This window comes from Pan paniscus, chromosome 15, assembly GCF_029289425.2.
Source record: "Pan paniscus chromosome 15, NHGRI_mPanPan1-v2.0_pri, whole genome shotgun sequence".
Lineage (NCBI taxonomy): Eukaryota > Metazoa > Chordata > Mammalia > Primates > Hominidae > Pan > Pan paniscus.
In genome coordinates, this window is record NC_073264.2 from 100388729 (window position 1) to 100404185 (window position 15457).

Consider the following 15457-nt stretch of genomic DNA (forward strand, 5'->3'; position numbering starts at 1 on the left):
TGTCTGGCAGACCACCAGCTGGGGGCTCTCTCCAGCCCCAAGCACTGAGCGTGCTGCACCCAAGCCGCAATGCCCTTCAGAAGGCTTTCACACCCCCCTACCACACCCCAAGAAAACCCTGGCGCTGCTCACCCCCTCCTAATGTCTCGGCCTGGCTTGGGAGGCCTCCCGCCATGTGACAGCAAGGACACAGGGCCAGGGCCGGCCCCGCCTCTGCCCAGCCCCACAGCTCGCTCAGCTCCGCAGCAAGGCCTGCATTTGATTTAGCCGTTTATCTTAAATGGCTAAGAGACCACCAGGGCAAAACATTTGTGTGAAGCCCTTGCCAAAACCACAAGTGAAGAAGCCCAAATTCCCTGGGTAAATAATTGAGCAGGGAAGCATCAGAGAGACAAAAAGGAAACGTCAACAAGAGGATGGGCAGCTGGGCCCAGCCGGCTTTGCCAGGGAGGCCCAGCACAGGTCTGCACGGGTGGGAGTCTGCCCACTCCAGGGCCCCCACGTGGATTCCCCCATCGCAAGGAGAGCCACAGGACCCTGCAAGCCACCAGGAGCCAGGAGCCTGTCAGTCTTCATTGGACTGAAGTTCCTAACACACTGACGGGAACTGGGGCTTAGAATACCCATTGCACAGACCAGGAAACTGATGGCGTGACTGCAGAAAACTGCAGACATCAGCAGCCCCATCCAAACCCCAGCTGTCTGGCCCCAGAACCAGGGCTCTTTCTCTGTAGCCCTAGTTTCTCTAAAACATGGGTTATCCAGGATCAAGGCATCAGGGCATTTAAGAAGACCCCCTGCTTAGGGATTGCAAGCTGTCAGTGTCCTGTCAAGAGGTCAAAGCTAACACCAACACTGCTCGGACCCCCCTGAACCAACAAGGACCTCATACTAGGTGAGGCCTCGGGCCCAGGGTATTTCTGAGCTGGGGATAGCCCTGGAAGGATGTGGCTGAGGAACCAGTAAACAGTTTCAGCCTCAGATGCTGAGGGGAAGGCCATGCTAGATTTAGTGCCATCCCTCAAGGAAGGTCAGGACCTGCCTCCTCCTGGAAGCCTGCCCTAGCCTGAACCTTCCAGCACTGGACACTGCATTTGATCCTGTCCACTGGTGGTCTCAAATCCCTATGTTAGGCCTTCCCTGCAGACCACCGAGGGCTCTGGGTCATCCATCATCATGACAGCCACCTCGCTCAGAAAAGATCCACATTCCACTGGGGGAAAACTGAGGCTTAGGGAGATCTGAGACTGGAACCCAGTTGTGTCCCTGAAGCCCGCAATGCTCTGCTTCCCTCTAGGGCTGCAGCTGGGTAAGTGACCAGGGGTCCTGGGATCTCTAGAGCAACGGCCACATAGTGGGCGGAAGTCTGAGATCCCTGGGCTCAATCCAGCCATTGGAAGCTGCAAAGGCCAAACCCAGGCTCTGGTTCCTGGGTTCTGGGTGAGGCCACGACACAGCCAGCACCATTTATCACTACTGAGAAACCAGCAGAAGCAGCTCGAGGCCTGGTAAGGGTTGTCCCAGGTGCTAAGGAGCTGACTCTGTCTCCGTGGTGGGAGGAACAGTTGCAGAGCAGGTAGAAAACAGGCATCTGGCCACACCCTTCTCCTGGAAACGTCCAAGGTGGGGCTCAGGCCAGGGTCTGTAAAGGCGATGTCACACACCACGCGTTGTTCCCTGCATAGGGGTCAGGGGGTAGGCCGCCCTGGACAGGTTTCCCCAGAGTCTCATTAGCAATTGTGACCTTGCTGAAGTCCACCTGCTCCAGGGACCGGCTCAACTGAGGCAGGGGAGGGGGGCAGCCGGGAGAGGGGCTTCAAATCCCAAGCTCTGCAGGGCCTCTCTGGGGCTCCCAGAGCACCTTCTACACTGGGAGAGGTTTCCACATGGGGCAGCTTAAACCCAGAGCCCTTCCCAAGGGTGGAACTCAAGAAATCTGAAGCTACTGCAAAAGCCCAAAGTGATGAAAGGAGCCACCTACGGCATGATTCCATGGATATGAAATGTTCATAAGAGGCAAATCCATGGACACAGAAAGTAGCAGTTGCCAGGGGCTGGGGGGAGCCAGTAGGGGTGTGAGGGGTGGCTAATGGGTACAGAGTTTCTTCGGGGGGTGATGAAAATGCTCGGGACTTAGACAGGAGTGACGGCTGCACGACATTGTGAATAGATCCAAAACCACTGATTGTACACTTTAAAATGGTCAATTGTACATCATGTGACTCTTACCTCAACTTGAAAAAACAGCCTCAGTACCTGTCCCAGGCTACCTCCCAGCCCCCATCCTTCCTCAGAGGAGGGGTATTTGCCTTTAAAAGTGAAGCTGGGAAATCCAGAAAGCACTTAAGGAGCGCTTGAGACGTGGGACAGGGTATGCACCCACACACGCACAGAGGAAGCCACCAGAGCTCCCAGGCCGCACAGCCTTGAGGACCGAGAGGACTGGATTCAAATTCCTCCTCGGCTGTCTCCTGGCCTCGTGGCTGAAGGTGAGTCACTTTCTCAGAGCCTCAGCTCCCTCAACTTTAAAAGAAGGGTCAGGACAGCCCTGAGCCAGAGCCGGAGATCCAGGAAACTCACCAAACGGTCACTATCATTCTCTTGCTTTCCATTCTGAAACTTTCCCCACTCCCTGTGGTCCTTTCCAAGGTATCATCGCTGCCCAGCGAAGAAAGCAAGAGGATGTTCTCTGAGCATAGCAAAGCGCCCCGCAAAGACCTGCAAGACACTCCCAAAAAAACGCTGGCTTTGGAGGTCTATGCAAAAAAAAAAAAAAAAGTCTAAAAATAAGGCCCCTAAAATCCCGCTTCTTAGGCTCCAAAACAGGGCAATGCTAGATAAGCTCATTCTTGATGGCTTCATGGGTTTAAGCATTCCACAGGGGTCTGTCACCCGTCTCTCTTCTAGAGGGACTTTGCAGAGGCTCCTGCTCCGTTCCTCACACATGCGCACTCACCCAGCGAACACGCCCACCGCCGAGGAGCGTGGAGACACAAAAACGCCTGGAAAAGCCCCATCCCGGTTTCGGGGGGAATTCGAGCCTTCCCCACCCCTAAAGCCTCTGGGGCGTCCCCTCCCAAATGGGAGGATTACAGATTCCATGTTCAGAGCTAGAGAGAGGTGGTCTGGAATACACTGGGCAGGAGACGAGTATTTTTCTCCCTACTGGTGCCTTTCAATTGATACATTTTTTTAAGCTGAGAACTCCTACTGATAGTGCAGAAATGAGTCATAGATCAAGGAAGGAGACAGCCAGGGAGGCAGCGCGTGTGAGTGAGGGACACTGGCAAGGGAACCTGACAGTCCCCGCGCCCCCTCCCCCCATGCCAAGACATTAATTCTCACAAGTCGGAGAAAATTACTATGCATGAATGCAAAAAGCATGATCAGGAGTAATTAACATGGCTTCATATGCAAATTTTATTAATGCAGAAGTACAAAGTCATTATGCAAATGAAACTTACGTCAACTCTCTTGACAAATATTCATCTCTGAGGCTCAAGTTTCTCCCTTTTTATTTATTTATTTATTTATTTTTCTCTCCCCCCCTCTCTTTTATCTTGGGCTTCTTTTTTTTTTCTTTTTTTTTTTTTTTTGGTGGGGGAAGGACAGCGGGGGGAAGGAGGTGGCGCTGGTGGACGCTACAGCGGTGGCAGCAGCAAGCCACAAGGACTGTTTGACAAGTTTGCAGAGTTGTTTTCCAACCAGAGAAATTTATTCTTGCATTGTTGATTTTTTTTTTCTTTTTTTTTTGGTTGTTGGCAGGTACAAGACAGCTCATAGGAGAAGGGGGAAAAAATTAAAAAAATTTAAAAAAGCTCTGGGCAGCAGGCAGCCAATCAAAACGCCAGAGCCTGTAATGAGGGCGATTGATGGCTGTTTGGCTTTTACTGCAGGGTAATGAACTAGAATCCAGTCTGAGGAGGGGGAAAAATATGAATATTCATGAGACTGTGCTCCTGCCTTTGATGATTAAAGAAATTTTTAATATTCAAATAAGCGCTTGCCAAGTGATTAACAAAGAACAAGCACGCAGAAATATGGAAATGGGAGCCGGGAAAGATTTGAGAGGCGAATGTACTGTGCAGGAAAGGCAGCGCCAAATTTCATAAACAAGATAGGCAGATAACCCAATTCGCACGCGGGCAAATAAAAATATTTTTTTCTGATCACTTAAATATTTTGCCAGCTACTTTGTCTTAAGGATGATAGAAAAAAATGCTAAGTATTAAGAGCGTGAGGGGGAAAAGAAATAACGTGAAGTCAAATGCCTGGCTCACATTTAAAAATCATTATCCTGATCCTAGCTCATCTCCTCCCACCCCAACGGGAAATTAGGATTCTTTTTCCGGTTTGCTACAGAGGGAAGATGGAGGAGAAGCCAGCACAGACTTGAAACTCCAGTGTGTGAGATTCAGGCCTGCCTGTTCTGGGTAGGCACAGGCATGAACTGTGGTCATCTGGCACTTCTAGGCTGGTCCAGAGGGAACCCTGATGTCTAGAGGGCAGGGGATGTGACGCTGGAGAGCTCAGGCCTCCTGGAGGCTCAGGCCCTGGTCTAAACACAAGGAGAAGATGGTCTTTGGGAGAGCAGGGGGCACCTCTTGAGAAGCTGAAAGGGCTCCGATCTTCAGCACAGGGCCTGGCCCGGGGATCTTCAGGGCCGTGAGGAAAAGCGCCCTCCACCCATCCCAACGGCTCCAAGAGCTGTCTGCTAAGACTGCACGCTCATATTTTAACAGCTCCACCATGGGTTCACATTGAAGCACATAATAACAGTATTAGCTGGTAAAATGATCCTGCAGTTAAAATACATCTAATTAGCAGCCCATGACATCCATTTTGGCAATTTCCTATTTGAAAGAAGTGGAGTGCAACCTTAAATGAGACAGGAACTGGGTGTTCACCTGACAAGACTGGCCTTCTCATCATTTGTCTTTCTCTCAATCCCTTTTTTTGGGGGGCTGTGGGGGGTGTAGAGGGGGAGTGGCTGAGACAGCAGGAATAGAGAAGAACAATTCTAGGGAGACTTCTTCGTTTGCTCAATTTCAGAGCTACACAGGTCTTTGGGGTCGGGGGTGACTCAAAAAATAAATTCCTTCACTCCACAGGTATTATTTCATTTCTTTTTTTTTCTTTTTTTTTTTTTTTAGCTTTTAATTACCAAGGTCTAGGAACCAGCAATGACTGTAACTTGTTTTCCATTTCATTGTAAAATATATACCAACAATCATCATCATAAAGCAGAAAGGGAAAGCAAAGCATTTAAGTGAACACGCAGGTTACCATGAAAAGCTGCAAGTCTAGGGTGGGTCCCCAAGGCAGGACCAGAGAGGGAGTGGGTGTGCCACGTGGCTCAGCTCACTGCCCCAGAGCATCTGGGGCACCTAGAAATGCCAGGCAGGGCGATGGAGCTCCCCAGGCCCCACCTCCCACTCCTGGATTCTCATTCTCCATCAGACACCACTGTTTTGTCTGGGCACCCGATGGCCATTACAGGTCTCTAGTCCCTTGTTGCCATGGGTTTTGGTTTGGGGGTGAACATGTAGGTGTCCTTGGAAAGAAGAGCAACAAAAAGGGAAAGTCAGGTCTCACAAGGGTTTGCACAGCTGTGTTTAAAGAGTTCCTTCAGGGTCATTACACGGGAGACATAAAAACAGTTCGAATCTACGTTTGGCCGCTATGTGGGCGGCCGGCTGAAAGACAGCAGTCCTTGCAGGTGGCTGAGGAGGGTAAGAATTCAAATGCAGGTGAAAGAGCCTGTCCAGCATCCTTCATCAACCATCTAGGCCCTAATGGATCCAGAGAGGGTCACTGAGGAGTACCAGGCTGCAGGAAGTGAGGTGGGTTCACCAGGGGCCTCCAGGAACATGGGCAACTGCTCATCTTTGGGTTGAGACCACTTCTACCATCACTTCCACAAACGACCATCCAGAGATTCCCCACAGGCCACCCACGACCCTGTGTGGCCACCAGGGTATCCACCTGCACCCACCGTGAGAAGGCTTGGCCATGAGGGAGACTAGAAGCACACCTCAGGGAGCACCCTGAGCCAGGCTGCCCTACTCTAAGCTCCTCCTCTTGGAGCACTTCCGAAATCTCATCCCAGAAAATGGAAAGGCAGAGCCAAGGAATGATCGCGTCCCCCACCGACACTACCAAAACCTTTCTCCTCCTTCCACCAGAGATTGGAAAGGGAACATCCTCCCCAGCAGCTGCCTCTCGCAATTTAGAGGCAGGCACGCTCGGGCACACCCCTTCCCCAGGTCCAAAAGCACCTGTTTCATTGACTGCCAACTCCAATTTCCTCAAGATGCAGGCAGCTGAAATACTCCAGGGCTGCCGATCCCCTTTCTGCACCCTGACCCAAGGACTGGTGAAGTTACATCACAAATTCCAACACCAAGGCCCCTGTGAGGGAGCAGAGGACACTTCAGTGTTGATGAGGAGGAAGGGCATCCCTCAGCCATCTTCTGTGAACCACGGAGGTGGAGGGGGCTGGCCGTTCCAGCCCCTAAGTGGGCATTTGCAGGGGGTGGGGGGGGCGCAGTGAGGGACACGCAGCTTGGACTCTTCTTTTGCTTGTCTCTCGGGGAAAATCCTGCAGTGTTCCGAACTACTGAAATGCAAATAAACCACAAACACTTGTCCTCCAGCCGGGACGCTGATCATTCCTTTGCTCCTAGGCATCACGGCTTCAGGACACAGATACAAAAATGAATATAACTCCTCTGGGTGACCTCAGGCAGGCAGGGTCCACCAAATTGGGGCCCACCATCCTGGAATGGGCAGGCCTGAGGACAACAGAAGGTGAAGCCATGTGTCGCACTGGTTAGAAAAATGTGTGCATGCACATCTATTATCTATAAGAGAGGTTCTATATACATATACATATGCACATACACAAACAAACACTCATCTATCAGCAACGTGGACATGTTAAGATGTCTTGCGTGCATCCAACCAGAGTCCACAGAGGCCAAGGACAAATTGCAACTGAGAGATTCTCCAAATCTCACCAGCAAAATCAGCCAGTCAATACCTAATGGAGGAATTGCCCCTTTTCCTCCCAATTTAGGTTTTCTGATCAGAGGTGTGGTAGCTGCTTCAACCTTCAGCAGTCTCTGCTTTCTAAGACAATTTAATTCAAGATCCTTCAGTAATTTTCTCTCCGGTTGTGTCCAGAGCCACAAACAGTATACTACATGTCGTCTGCATGAAGCATAACTCGACGAAGAGTGAAGGCAGGCTGCAAACCGAAGTAAAGTGTTAGATAAATCATCTGGATACCAAGCATAAAGAATGTGGGACTTCGGGTTGGGACCCTGTAGCCCTTTCCCAGATGGAACTTAGGGGCCAGACTCCAATGACAAGTTTGGCCAGGCATCCCTCAGATATGTTCCTATTTCTTCATTAATTTAGAGCTGGGGGTGGGAGTGGAAATACACAGTTAAGATAGAACTCACATGTCACACAAGGCAAAAACCAGGAAACTCATCTTCAGATTGGGTGCCTACAGTGAGTTTTAAACTAAGGACACCTTTTTCTATCCCCTCAGCATCCACTGTGCCTGACCTTTGAGGAATGACCCGGAAAACACTGAATCCTGACACGTGTTAAGAATCTGGCCCTCCCTAAAACATGTTTACAAACTGGGGAGTTCAGGAAGTTGTGGTTCCAAGGTCCCACGAACTCCAATGCTGGCTTTTGCTCAACGGCCATGTACAGACAGTGCAATGGAATAAACAGAAGGAGGAAGGCTGAGCTGCGAGAATCCCGGAGAATTAAGAATGAAAATAAACAGCACAGCCAATAAAAAGAACATAAAGAAAACGGAGTGCCCAGCAAGGAGGTTATTGGGATGACTCAAGCCCGAAGCAGCCAGAAAAGGGAACAGAAATTTCAGGTGCAGATGGAGTCATGGATATGAGGAATGTAAGCATCATCAACCTTTTTAAGATCAGACCATAAAACTCTACCTGAGCCATAAGGGAACAGACAACCACAGGGCCAGCAGGGTTTCTTGTTTCAGATGGAACAGAAATAAATTTGGTTAGTAGAAGGTTAAAAAGAGAAAAAAGGAAAGAAAGAAAGAGAGAGAAAAGAAATCAAATTGTAAAAAGGAGGACCCTGCTATAGTTTAAATGCACATTTTGTTTTTGGTTGCATTTAATAGAATTATAGGCAATTGATTTCTACTATTGTAATAAAAAAATATAGCTCTCCCCTGGATTTTGTTTATGACTAAATCTCTTTTTTCCCTTTCATTTTTTTTCCTTTTCCTAATGGACTTACAGAAGACCGAGGTTCAGTGCTTTGCATTACATAAGAACAAAATCTTTTCTATGGCCTCTTTATGTTCCTAAGCCAAGTCTGAAATGTCACTGACTAAAAAATTGAACAGGCCTGTAATTACTTTCAACAAAGTAGTTCCTTTAACTGAGTTTTCTGTATGTAGATGGCATTTAATATACATATCGTAAGCCTTCTTTTCAGCACAGGTAACATTTGATGGCAAAAATCACAAATTTTCTTCTAAGGGAGCTGTCTGACAGCCACCTTCTTACTTATTTTTTGACGTGAAATCCGTTTTCATCTCCTAACACACTAGCGGTGACGTGCAGTGCGTGCACAACAAAATTTGTAAAAATTAACACTTCGCGGGATTAATTTAATAAAGATTGTTAGCACATTAACGCTGGGAACATTGCTCCTTACGATTCATCTAGCCACGCGCGAGACGCCGCTGTAACAGAGGTTTACATTCAGCTGAGGTTTATACCGCTATTTAATGTAATTAAAGAAACCGGCAGCGCAGTCCTCAATGGAAATATCATTTCTATTGCAGACTATTCCCATTAGAAATTGGGGAAAATCATAGCACGCTGACTTTGATTTTGTTGTAATTTTTTTTTTCCTCAGCTGTCTTTGAAACAGAGCTGATGTGCTGGACCTCAGACAGAACTGACTGCAGAAACCCTGCAAAGATCCCGCGATAAGACAAGCCTCTTCTCCCTACAGGAGTGCCCAGTATTTATATGCCACTTACTTGGTTTTGAAACTGTTTTTTTATTATTTTTTTTTAAATCTACAGCCTCTGTTTGGCTGTAATTACCCAGGAAGTTCTCTGCCCAGCATCCCATCATGAAATATACCCCAAAACAACATCGTAGATAAGAGCCCAGAGGCGGGGAGGCCTCCGGGGCCACTCTTACACATAAACAATCATAGTGTAGCCAGGATCCCAACGAGCTCCAATTCCAGATCGGGGCGAGAATCTAGCTGTAATCTCAGAGGAAGAAAGCAGCAAGCATCGCTCAGGAGGCCTCAGAGACTAAACAGACACAAAACCCAAAAGAAAAAGAAAAAAAAAAAATCTTCGCACCACATCACCAAAATGGCAGAGAAAATTAAGTCTTGGGGCTGAGACGAAGGGAACCTGACTCAGCTCCTCCGCCTCTGACAGCTGCCTCCTGCCCTTGGAGCGGCCAAGTGCAAACAAAAATGAGACCTTTCTTCTCTAAACCTGCTTGCTACATGTCCCTCTGCTGTAGGGGGGACCATGTCGCTTTTTTTCCCCTTCCCTAAGTGCATTTTAATACCCTTATTCTACATCCTAATTTCTTTGAAAAAAACATCAGTGTCACTAAAAAAAACGTCACTCTGTTTTGCAAAATCCAGCAGCTTCCTTGGCAGCGAGAAAGGCTGGCTGGCATTATCCCCTCATTTGACAAAACTACTATTTCTGGGCATGTGGTCAAAAGCAGGTAGGAAGCAAATGCTGAGAAATAAGGAAGTAAAAACAGCCAACAGATTTTTCACTACCGAAGACGCCAAGCGTAAACATGATTTATTTAGCTGTGTTTAACGTGTCTGTCCTCCACTCGACTACAAGCCCACTTGGGTTTAAGGAAAGGGTGGGTAGAAGGGGACAGGAAAAGGGGAGTGGGGAGGACATGAGGGAGAGGGAGCAGGGGCAGGCGGCGCTGAAGGAAGTCTTTCTGAACGGTTCGGTTCAGAGTTTTAGGAGAACAAGAATCCTCTACCCCAAAATACATGCATGTGTCAAAAGAAGGCAGCACTAATCTGCTGGTTAATTAACGAGCTGCCACTAACAAAAGATGGAAGACCCAGTTCATACAGACAATATTTACATGGGCGTCGCATGATCTTGTCCCCCTGCTTCCCTACCTTTTCTCGCAAACCATGTGGGCTGGGTACAGCGACAGGCGGAGAGGCCCGTCAGGTTGGGAGGGTTACGAGTCCAGCCGTGGAGAGGGGAATATCACGGCCTTCCTTGCCCAGCCTTGCATGCCCACGTGGAATTTACTTAGATCTGTATTCAATTAAGAAGCACCAGACAGCTCCTGGCTCCAAGCCTGCACCATCGCAGACTCCAGGTATCTGCCGTTCCCCACTCCAGCCCCAATGCCAGTGAACAGGGGCTGGGTCAAGGCCCCCATGGGGAAAGGAGAGGACCACACTCTCCCACCCCTACCCCACAACTCCAGCCCAAAGTCTTGGCCCAGCCAGGGTGAACAAACCAAATACATAAAGAAAGCTTCTGTATTTCCTAACTAACAAGACTAATCCAGAGGTTTTGGACCCTGCCAGAGGTTATTTTATGAAAAATCTAATTCAAGTAATCCAGCTTTTGCTGGAAAAAAGAAACCAAGACACTTCCAAAGAAAAGCAACAACCAAAAAGTAAAATGGAGCCCCAATAGGACACTTAGGCCCTCTGGCTTCCCTAGTGAAGGTACCATTTCATAGCAGCCGTGTGCTCCATGGGAATAAGTGCCAATTTTTGTTAGCTCTGAGAGGCGGTGAGAATTTCCTCACTGGTCCGCTTTGAGTTCCTTCCTCACCGGCACCTAGCAAGCCTGTGCATTTAAAGACTGCTTGCTGTATGCATTCCTCCCTAATCCAAGTCTACATGTCCCCTGTCCAGCTCCTCTCCTTCTGGGGCCTGAGACCAAATATCAGGAAAAATACCTTTTCTAGGGTATTCAGGTCAAGAGCAGCAGTGACACTATTCAGTATCAAGATTCTGAATCATGTGACAGTCCCAACAATAACAAGGAGCTGGGGTGGGGGAACACTCCTCTAAAATGAATGGGGAAGTGGGGGAGTTTCCTATTGGTGACAGGTTACTAAATTGAAAAACCAAGTGCCCCCCTCCCCACATCAACCTCCTCCCAAAGCCCCTAATTCTTCTTCCTTGCAGTAAAAAATTACACCCTCTAGAAGCGGCTATTTGATTCCTTTCCCTTTTGCAAATTAGTCACCCTGCCCCCACGGACTGAACAATAACAGTTCTCCATTTTTATGATGTCTTTGAAATCAGCAATTGCTTCACTCCTACCTACGGGTTTGTTTTCATATCTGGACAGGGACAGGGAAGTAAACAATTGGCTAGCCCCATTTTATAGATGAAGCAACTAACAGATGAACTGGTTTGCCCTGGGCTGTTTAGGAAGTCAATGCATTCGAGACTATCCGACACCACATGCCAACCTCTAGATTCTGCGGCTTTAACAACGACACGGCCCCTGACGCTCCAGCAACAACAAATATTATTGAACCTCTAAGCAGGACTCAGGTGCCACTCTGGAAGCCACCCTTGTAGGAAATCCTATACAAAAATCTAGGCTTCTCAAAGCAATAAAATTGAAGATGCTTAACACAGCACCTCCGAAGGAGGCTTCTCCAGGATCCCTTTGGCTACCAATTGCACTGGTATTTCAACATGATCCAGCTGACAGAACCCCCCATTTCCAGGCAAATCTCCCACACATTGCTCCTAAAAAAAAAAAAAAAAAAAAAAAGGCAAGGAAAGTGCCCTACAGACACATGGCAGGGCTCGGAAGCACACACTGCAGGGCAGCCCACCCTGCCACTCAGGCACAGAAAGTGTGCCCTGCAAAGACGCCAGAGCACCCTGGGGGCTACCAGTTCTCCTCGAGGAAGATCCTGAACAAGAGCCTTCCACCACACTGTCCAAGCCTTAGCCCAAACATACAGGGAGAAATCATGCGTAATTCTGATCACTGTTGAGCTGTCAAAATAAAGAAAAGGAAAATGAAAAGTCAGCCTCTCCCTCAGTGTACCAGCCAATACTTCAGCCAACCACAGGTTACCTGTCTTTCAAGCAAAACATGAACAATTACCCCCCCCCACACACACACACACCCCTAGTCTCCAAAAATCCTAAAATGTACATCCCTTTAAATGAACTGCAGAGACCTAGGATGGGGCCCGTCAAACACACACACACATAATTAGCGTTTCATCTTCCTTTCTGTAAAGGAATCCGGTAACATAAATATTAATCAAACACGAGAATCTGCCAGTTCGTTTTGGACCATTATGAGTGCTGGATTGTGATCTTTACCCGTATTTACAGATATTCAAAGGCGGATTCTATCTTGTTAGACCCACTGTTATAAATGGACGTCTGAGAAATCAGCAAGCAAGTTCAGACAGATATGAAAACCTTCCTGTCCAGGACTGGCAGTAGCTTTGAGCTCCCAAGTGTTGAATTTGTTACCTTTTCCGGAGGGCTTGCAAAAAATAAATTGACAAATGCCTTCAGATTCCTCCACCAGAAAAGCTGGCTGCTCAAAGTTTGGGTTAGCTAAATCTGAGATTTTAAAATCAACTCTTACTCAAAACGCCATGACGGTGCCGTTTACACAATACTCGCCTTGAGAGCCCAGCAAGTGTAACATACTGTTTCATATTGTAAGTATATATGTATACGCATATTTTTAATACTACCTTGACTCTTGTTATAGCAAATCAATTCTGCCTGGTTTAGATTTATTTCTGAAAAATGGAAAATAGAGATGTGGCTCCAATCCTAGCCTGGAAAAGCTGTCACAGTGAAGGTAAACTTTTAATCGGCTACAGGCGAACAGTATACAGTTTTATTTCCAGAGTAACAGCTTTGGGAAAATGTTTGAACATTTTCTTAAGAGCTTTGTGGTGGACAGGCTGGGCGTCCAACCACTGCTTTTCTGGGCCTTTAAGGGCCTGTTGAAGTGCTTTAAACAATTGGAGGCCAATTTTTAACACACAAAACTAGAGACTCCTAGCAAGGTGACGATTTGCATACAAATTCTTGTTGGAAGAGGTTATCCTAAGAGAAGTCAGGCTGAAAGGAGGACTGACATTAAATCCCTGTAATTCCAGGAGCTTCGGTGGCCCACTCTAGTGGAGGGTTCCATTCCCACACAATTGGGAAAACACTTTTGTCCTTGAGAAAAGCGGGCTTACTCTTCTCCCACTCGGAAAGAAACTAAGGTCCCCACGAAATCCCCACTTTGAGATGGGGCTGTTGCCCCTGGATGATCACATTTTTGTACAAGGGAACTCCCGGAGGCTCCTTCCGTCCCGGCCTCACCTGGATCCCGGGAACCGCCCGCTCTGTCCCGCCAAGGTGGGCTGAGGAAGACGGCGCCACTCATCAGGGCAATGGCGGCGGGCGGAAGAGGGATCCCCGTGCGCCCCCAGCACCCGGGACGAATGCCACCCCGGCGAAGCGACCTGACCGGCGCGCAGCGGTTTCGGGGAGGGGACCACTTCCACATTCCCCATGCCCGAGAAGGTCACCCACCCGGGAGAGCGCCCAAGGGCCAGAGAGGAGGCGACTGGTGGAGGAGGGGCGGCCCCGTGCGCACAAAGGGGCCCGGGGCCGGCAGGCTCCCCGCCCTTGACCTTGGGTCTCCGCCTCCATCCATCTCCGCCGGCTGCCAGGGAAGGGGGCTGGCCCGGGGCCAGGGGCGTGCTCGCTGGGCTGCTGCTGGGCTGGGGACCGACGGGGGCGGGGGGAAAGGAGCCGGGAAAAAAGACTCCAGGGCTGCAGAGTGCTCCGAGGAAACCTGCATTCCACCTCCTTCAGGAGCCGGTCCCGAGGCGGCTCCGATTCACTGCATGCCCCCCGCCCCCCAAAGCAAAAGTTGCACGGATGCACGAGGGAAACCCCTTCCCAAAGCTAGCCCTTCGACTCGCCCACCCCCCGCCTTCCTCGGACCCAGGCCGAGTGGGGGAGGGGAGTGTCAGGGGAGGAAGAAAGGAGCGCGCCTTCCCAGCGAGGCCAGACGCGGGCTGGGTCAGCTGCGCCTCCGCCCGCCCCTCGCCGCCCGGCTCAGGCAGCTGCTCTATTAAGCCCCCGAATTATGCATGGACCTTGAGCCCTCTCGGCCCTCCCGCCCCACCAAGGCACAATCAACGCGCGCAGCGGGCGCGGGTCAAAGAGAGAGGGAAGGAGGTGGACGATGGGCGCAAGGCCGTGGGCGAATCAGAGGCCGGCGGCCAGGCGGGGGCCAGGCGCGCCCGCAGGCCTGGGAACAGTGCCGAGGAGCCTCCCGACCCGGCCAGGGCCAGCCGGGAAAGGGGCACCGCTCGCAGGGGAGGCCCCCGCGCAGTTTTGAAGTTGCCAAAGTGTCCGCGCCGTGCCGGGTGCGGGGTCCGGGAGATGCAGCCGCCCCCGCGGAGCTCTGCGCCCCTGGCCTCGGGGAAGGCCATTGTGTTCTCCTGTGTGGCAATGAAGGGGGCTATGGACCCCAACCATTGAGCCCTTGGAGGGAGGGGCCTGAAGTCCCCCTCGGGCAGGGCGGGGGAGGCTGTCTCGCGGGCGGCGGAGAGGATGGGTATGATTTGCTCGGGATAGGCACCGTCGCGGGGAGGGGAGGAGGCCAAGCTTGAGGAGGGGCTGCTGGAGATGGAAGGAAGTGAGAGGAGACTTGCAAGTTGCAAACGTCGGGGAAACCGGAAAATTGCAGTAGCGGGGAGGCAGGTGGCGCCCAGAGGTTCGGAAGCAGAATTGGGAGGACTTCGATGTCCACCTCGCAGACAGTGACCCAGGCCCCAGAGGGCTCTGCAGCCTGGAGCCTCGCGTCCCGCCTCCCCGCAACACGCTGTTTTCAGCGTTCCAGACCACAGCGCTGCAGTCTACGCTGCCCTGACGCTGGAGTGTGGACCTTGTTTTGCTCCTCGGGGCCCGTCTGTTTCTGGAAATGACTTCTTTCTCTCTTTCCCCTTCTCCCCAAAGCAAAGGCCAGGTCAGGAAAATTATATACTTCGTTTTCCCAACAAATAAAGTCGCCTAGTTTGCAGGGAAAGTTTTACAAGCCCATGATGCAGAGAGAAGACCACACTGTTTAGCTTTCTTAATTGGCTGGCTTTGAACTTGAGGTGGGAGGAGAAAAGAACCCGCTCCAGCCCCAGGAAAACTTAGTTTTGCTGGGTTTACCAACTCCAACAGTTTTTAGCCAGCTGCTGAAGGTGGCAGGGAGTCACTGAAGGTTTGTCCCATTTTCTCCCGAACAGAGAAGAATTCAGACAGTTGTTGTCTCTCTGAGCCCAGGACAGCCAGTCTCTGCCCTCAAACCCCAAGGGAGGAGCCTGGAATCCCTGGTTGGCTGGCTACACTCTCCAGGAGGTGTGCTCTACCC

At 50.1% G+C, this 15457-nt stretch overlaps 1 protein-coding gene across 4 annotated transcripts in view; it reads right to left on the reverse strand.

The window, feature by feature from the left end:
* Window positions 1-15457, reverse strand: part of BCL11B (BCL11 transcription factor B) — a 103212-nt gene that overhangs the window by 62932 nt on the left and 24823 nt on the right. The window lies entirely within an intron of this gene.